The following is a 7,931-nucleotide window of genomic DNA, read 5'->3' as shown; positions in this document are numbered from 1 at the left end:
ATATATATAAAAGTCTATAAAAACGACCAACCAGCAAATTTACTATGTACCGGATCGTCTAGAATAGGCGATACTATGCAGATAAGGAAAAAATTATATCAGTCTAAAGATTTGCACAACGGTACTGATATAAGATGTTATAACATCTTATATCAGTACCGTTGTGCAAATCTTTAGACTGATATATATATATATATATATATATATATATATATATATATATATATATATATATATATATATATATATATATATATAAGTACGTCTGAGTCAGTGACAACCCTACAACAGATGTATCCACCGGATCGCCATCAATGATGGTGATACATGGCTGTGTACATAATGTATATACAACTCGTCTAAACATCAACCCAACAATGTTAGATCTGTAAATTTGCTTTCGCAAATTTTTGGTTCTTCCCTCGCCGGGATTCGAACCCATGCTACTGTGATATCGTGACACCAAATCGCCTGCACTGCAGCCGTCCCGCTAGACCACACGACCACCTGGGCTCTAAAAATAGAGCTTTCGCTGGCCGTGTGTTACCTTTCCACGTCAGTTTTAATCTAGCGGCGTACTGCAGGTGGTCGTGTGGTCTAGCGGTACGGCTGCAGTGCAGGCGATTTGGTGTCACGATATCACAGTAGCATGGGTTCGAATCCCGGCGAGGGAAGAACCAAAAATTTTCGAAAGCAAATTTACAGATGTAACATTGTTGGGTTGATGTTTAGACGAGTTGTATATATATATATATATATAGATTACTAACTTATCCAGCATTTCCGGTATAAATAGTTTTATTTCACAAGTACATATAATGGCCAAAAAACAATACAACTCTAAACATTTCTAGATCTTCTGTAATTTATTTGATACAAATCAGTCATGAAGTTACTTGTGTATATTTTTTTCTGAAAAATTTTGATTTCAGTCAAAATGATAGGACATTTTTTGACTGATAACTCACTTTTGTCTAATAGTGACTTATGTTCTTAAGGGAAAGTTGGTATACATGGTAGGTCTTTGATTCATTCCAATATTCTCTCGACGTGAGTCGACCCTTGTCTGCCATGGCCATGTTGTAATTTTCATGATGTAGTATTGTCGGATCTCATTGGTGTATTCAACAATGTTCTCGTTGGTAAAAAAGAAAAGTATCAGATCAGGCCATTAAAAAGAATAGGTTTGTTTGCCCAAACCCTACCTACCCAGAAAAAAGCTGCCTACTCAAATTCTTTTATTGTCCTGATTTGAAGAAGTTTTTTTTTAATCAGATAGGCATGAAGACTAATAAACACCCGATACTTCAATTTAATACTTAAAAACCAAAATATTTTTAACTGTGGCCTCATTTAATTAAGATATTTTTAAAGCTTGACTACACAAATAAAAAAATTTAACTCTGGTATCTATGATGAGTTTTATTTACAACCACTGAATCGATGCCACTGCTAGTGGAGTTTTGAATTCCCCGAGGGTGTCACCAGCCCCAGTAGTCAGCACTTCTGACATGAATTATCATTGATATGATCATATTTATAAATTAACTGTTGTACAAAATTTTAGAAATACAAGGGCTTTTCTACCTCAGGAATAGATTACCTTAGTTGTAAATGGCAAAACTTTTAGGAATTTTGGTCCTCAATGCTCTTTAACCTCGTACTTTAATTGACTATTTTATTTTTAACTTTTTTTGATTCGGACGTCACTGATGCGTCTGGCGTAAATACAAAATTTAATCCTTGTAACTATGATGAGTTTACACAATATTTGAGAGAGAAAAATATACAAGACCTACCTGGTATTGAATTCCTTATAAGTGTCGTTAATCCAACCATGTGTTCAGTTTTAGGACAACAAGCGTAGAATAATGTACATTGTCCTATAGTGATATGATACTTGCTAGAGCAGCAGTTTTTCACATTTGTGCATTGCATTGCACATTCCATTACAGATTCGACTCGCTTACTATATATTAACGCCTGACTTAAAACTATTTGTGAATCTTTTTCTTTGACAAACATTTGTGACAAAGCAGCACAGAAGGATAAAAGTTCTAGAATATATACTATTCTGTAATAAAACATACTTCTTTTTAAATCGTCAACTATATACTCTAATCGAGATGTCTATAAGACTTACAGTGATATAAAAAGTAAAATCACAAAAGTACTGAACTCCAAGGAAAATTTAAAACGGAAAGTCCCTAATCAAATAGCATGATCAAAAGCTCATACACATCAACCGAATGGATAACAACTGTAATATAACAAGTATCAATAAGGAAACTGCTTTTTATTGTGATGATGTCATCAATATAATTGTTGTTGAAATATTTAAATAGATAATCAATAACTGAACTGATCAAAAATATTACTTGATACAATAAGTAAAATCACAAAAATATTGATCTCCGAGAAAATTCAAAACGGAAAAGTATCTCATCAAATTGCAAAATAAAATGACAAATCACATCAAACGAATGGACAACAACTGTCATATTCCTGACTTGGTACAGTCATTTTCAAATGTTCCATTATATTTACAACGATGCGTGAACGAAACAGACATAATAGGTAAAATTTTCAAAATAGGGGTATAGCAGTCATCACTGTCACAATCTAAATTAGAACAAAACAAAAACAAATAGTCAGCAAAGAAGCACAATGAGCATCTACCAAATTCATTAATGCAATCTATATATTTAATATAGAAATACCGAGTTGCGGTATGATTGAGAAGGAGAACATTAATCATAGGAACAAAGGACAAATATTGTCTTATTAAAGGAATCCGTTAGAACTTCAACAATTAGCAAATCCATATCGTATAGAAAGCTCTTTTAAAAAAATACGGTCCTGGTATGACAATTAAAAAGTTAAACTTATAGGGCACATTTATACTACAAGAACAAACAAACGAAAATATAAGGGAACCAGTTACATTGAATTGTAGGTCCGTAGCTTGTTACAGAAACATAAATGACCTGTGATTAGGTCATTTACAGTGGAACAACTCACGTCACTGTTATTTGGTATGCCACTGTTTCTTTATTTACCTTTAATTGTGACATTTTTACCTATTTTGTCTGTTTGTTTTGTTCGCGCATCATTATCAATGTTGTTAAACTTGATGCGGCTGTTGTACAAGTGAGACGTTTAACGCTATAAAACCAGGTTCAATCCACCATTTTCTACATTTGAAAATGCCTGTATCAAGTTAGAAATATGACAGTTCTTGTCCATTCGTTTTTTATGTGTTTTGTCGTTTGATTTTGCCATGTGATTATGGACTTTCCGATTGGATTTTCCTATGAGTTCAGTATTTTTGTGATTTTATAGTTTTTCATAATTTTCACTTTTCATATTCATGCAGATTATTTGGTGTTATTAAGCCTTTAGTTTTCTATGTTGTTTCTTGTGTGCTATTATTTGTATGTTTGTCTTTTTTTATTATTAGCCATAGCGTTGTCAGTTTATTTTCGATCTATGAGTTTGACTGTCCCTATGTGTCTTTTGTCCCTCTTTTTCGGTCCTGCTTACTCAAGGAATCATGAATTGACATTGAAGTTTGTATAAAGCTAAATAAAGTAACAGAAGGTCGCTATGACAAAATGTGAAACAAATAAAAAAAAAAACCAATGTCCAGATTTCAGACAAAACAATATTTTAAAATAAAATTAACAGACATCAACCCACGACAAAAACTGAAATACAGACTACTACTTAGAACAGTGACATATAAAATGTGGCACCGGCCAGGGATAAATTTTTGTTTGTGAGCTCCCAATCCTCTTCTTTCAACATGTACAAGACACAAAAGTGTAACAGGGCAAAATGTGTCTATAGATCATATAAACATTTACCACATGTTTAAAAGAAATTCCCATTAAACATATGGTAAATGCATTCTATAGCTTTTGTCTAATGAAAACTATTAAACAATCTGAAAAAATAACTGCAACTAGTTATTCTGCAGGTTTCATGGATTAGTGTCACTGGAAAAAACTATCGTCATTTTAACTACTATTGATGATCCATTTAACCTTTCATTTATTTCATATACAGTACTGTCCCAGGTAAGGGGAGGGTTGTGATCCCGCTAACATGTTTAACCCGCCACATTATGTATGTATGTGTCTAATCCAAGTCAGGAGCCTGTAATTCAGTGGGGTATCCGGTCGTTACCTCCCCAAGTCGATTCGGTCCAAAGTCAATCGTTCCCAAGTCGATCTGGCCAACGTCGATCCGGTCAAAGGTCGATCCGGCCCCATAATAAAATAGGAATAAACTATATTGACTAAAGTTAGGCAATCAACAAGGTCTTTCTAGTTTGATCTTTTGTTGGGTGTTATGTGTTATAATAATTAAATGTATTTTTTTTAAGGTAACATCAGAGACTTCTATAACACATGTTTTGTTTTTGTAATTGAAAGTAAAATCACAAAAATACTGAACTCAGAGGAAAATCAATTCGGAAAGTCAATAATCAAATGGCAAAATCAAATAACAAAACGCATCAAAAACGAATGGACAAGAACTGTCATATTCCTGACTTGGTACAGTCATTTTCAAATGTAGAAAATGGTGGATTGAACCTGGTTTTATAGCTAGCTAAACCTCTCGTTGTATGACAGTCGCATCAAATTCCATTATATTGTCACCGATGAGTGAACAAAACAAACAGACACAATAGGTAACAAGAGTGCACACGCTGAAATGTCTCGCCTTCTATACTAATCATTGATATTATGTTGATAGTCCTAAGTATAAAGCTAAGCTTTATTACAACTGTCACATAAACTTAACATTAACCAAGATAACAAAGACCAATGAACCTTGAAAAAGAGGTCCAGGTCAGATGAACCATGCCAGGCAGACAGGTACAGCTAACAATGCTTCTATACAATATATATAGTTGACACATTACTTATAGTTTAAGAAAAATAGACCAAAACACAAAAACTTAACACTGTGCAATGAACCGTAAAAATGAGGTCACGGTTAAATAAAACCTGCTCGACTGACATAAAGATCATAAAATATTTCCATACACCAAATATAGTTGACCTATGGCATATAGCATTAGATAAAAAGACCAAAACTCAAAAACTTAACTTTGACCACTGAACCATGAAAATGAGGTCAAGGTCACATGACATCTGCCCGCTAGACATGTACACTTAACAATCATTCCATACAACAAATATAGTAGACCTATTGCATATGGTATGAGAAAAACAGACCAAAACACAAAAATTTAACTATAACCACTGAACCATGAAAATGAGGTCATGGTCAGATGACACCTGCCAGTTGGACATGTACACCTTACAGTCCTTCCATACACCGAATATACTAGCCCTATTGCTTAAAGTATCTGAGATATGGACTTGACCACCAAAACTTAACCTTGATCACTGATCCATGAAATGAGGTCGAGGTCAAGTGAAAACTGTCTGACAGACACCAGGACCTTGCAAGGTACGCACATATCAAATATAGTTATCCTATTACTTATAATAAGAGAGAATTCAACTTTACAAAAAATTTGAACTTTTTTTTCAAATGGTCACTGAACCATGAAAATGAGGTCAAGGACATTGGACATGTGACTGACGGAAACTTCGTAACATGAAGCATCTATATACAAAGTATGAAGCATCCAGGTCTTCCACCTTCTAAAATATAAAGCTTTTAAGAAGTGAGCTAACGCCGCCGCCGTAGCCGCCGCCAGATCACTATCCCTATGTCGAGCTTTCTGCAACAAAAGTTGCAGGCTCGACAAAAATGTCAAAAATAGGGGTACAGCAGTCAACATTGTGTTATCATCTTAATCACTATAAAAACAACAAATGTAACGAAGAAGCACAAAAAGGCATACATCAAATTAACATCCTCATTTTGATTATATTATACGATTTTATTTGTCTATGTAAAATGTAACCATCAAGGAAGGAGGGTTTTGAGTACTGGTGTAAAATTGTGCGTTTGAAATTCGCACAGGTAGACATGGAATAATGTTGTCGTTCAAAGTATGGCGTGATGCATAAATACAGTCAGGCAAAATAGATATAACAAAAACTGACTTGACAGTTAAACATTGTTAAAGTAATAATAATCAATAAAATAATAGTGTGGTTCAAAGTATGACGGGATACATAAGTACAGAGTCACGTCAAATGTATATCACAAAAAAAGGGTGGGTTAACAGTAAAAGTAATATTAATAAATAAAATAATTTTGTCATTCAAAGTATGACAAGATACATAGGTACAGAGTCACATTATAAAATAATTTTGTCGTTCAAAGTATGATGGGATACATAAGCACAGAGTTACGTTAAAAGGATATTTAAAAAAAAGACTTAACAGTAAAAGTAATATTAATAAAGACAAATAAAAGAATGATATAACACGTTATTACGATGATAAACAACGTCAGTACGCAAAATCTATACTCCAAGACCTTCGTGTATTATTTGTGAAGTTGATACGGAATATTTATCAACAAGTTCTGGGTACCTTCCGATGAACTTTTTTAGAAAAAGGACGAGACGTTCTTTGACATACCCCTGGTTCATCAACTTTTTTGCTCAGACACTGGTGGCGTTTTACAAAGTCTGAGTAGGAGCTGCAAAATCTTGAATACCGAACAAGTTGGGAAATGTATATTCCATATGCAGTTGAAGTTGGTACATTGCTAATAAGGTGGGGGAAATTGATAATTTCAAAATCAAAATCGTCTCGTTTGTCATAGATTCTGGTACTAAGATGACTGTGTAGGTCAAATTCGAGGTATAAGTCTAACAAGAGGCTCTCAAGAGCCTGAATCGCTCACCTTAATTTTTTTGGTTAAATCTCTCATCAATGATTTTTTGGCTTTTCAATTTATTTAAATGTTCTTTGAATCGTCCTCTTTTCTTCAAAAGCCAAAAAAAAATCATTTTCTCCTATGTTCTATTTTAGCCATAGGAGCTATGTTTCTGACATACAAGGAAATGAAATATAAAATTTATACTAGATACTCTGAAACTCATTTAGCCTAAGTTTGGCTGAAATTGATACAGCAGTTTCAAAGGAGAAGATTTTTTAAAGTAAGTCAACATGATGAACAAATTGTGAAAAAAGTCTTTAAAGGGCAATAACTCCTTAAGGGGTCAATTGACAATTTTGGTCAAATTGACTTATTTGTAGATCTTACTTTGCTTAACATTTTTGCTATAAACAGTTTATCTGTATCTATAATAATATTCAAGATAATAACCAAAAACTGCAAAATTTCTTTAAAATCATCAATTCAGGGGCATTATACCTGAAAAACCAGTTACCCAATTCGGCTGAAAATTTCAGGACAGGAAGACCTTGACCTAATAAATACTTTAACTTCTTGTCTTATTTGCTCTAAATGCTGGAGTTTTCGAGATATAAGCCAAAAACTGCATTTTACACTGTGTTCTATTTTTAGCCATGACGGCCATGTTTTTTGACGAAATAAAAAATAAAGAATAAACTTTATTTTATACACCCTACTGATCATTCAGTTGAAGTTTGGTTGAATTTGGTTTAGTAGTTTTAGAGGAGAAGATTTTTTAAAGTTAGCAAATATGATGAACAAATTGTGAAAAATTGTCATTAAAGGACAATAACTCCTTAAGGGGTCAATTGACAATTTTGATCATATTTAACTTATTTGTAGATCTTACTTTGCTGATCATTTTTGCTGTTTACAGTTTATCTTTATCTATAATAATATTCAAGATAATGACCAAAAACTGCAAAATTTCCTTAAAATTACCAATTAAGTGGCAGAAATCCAACAATGGTTTGTTTGATTCATCTGAAAATTTCAGGGCTGATAGATCTTGACCTAATGAACATTTTTACCCCCATGTCAGATTTGCTCTAAATGCTTTCGTTTTTGAGATATAA

The sequence above is a fragment of the Mytilus edulis genome, chromosome 14 (assembly GCF_963676685.1).
Source record: "Mytilus edulis chromosome 14, xbMytEdul2.2, whole genome shotgun sequence".
NCBI lineage: Eukaryota > Metazoa > Mollusca > Bivalvia > Mytilida > Mytilidae > Mytilus > Mytilus edulis.
The sequence above is the reverse complement of the archived record's forward strand: the minus strand, read 5'-3'. Positions refer to the sequence as shown.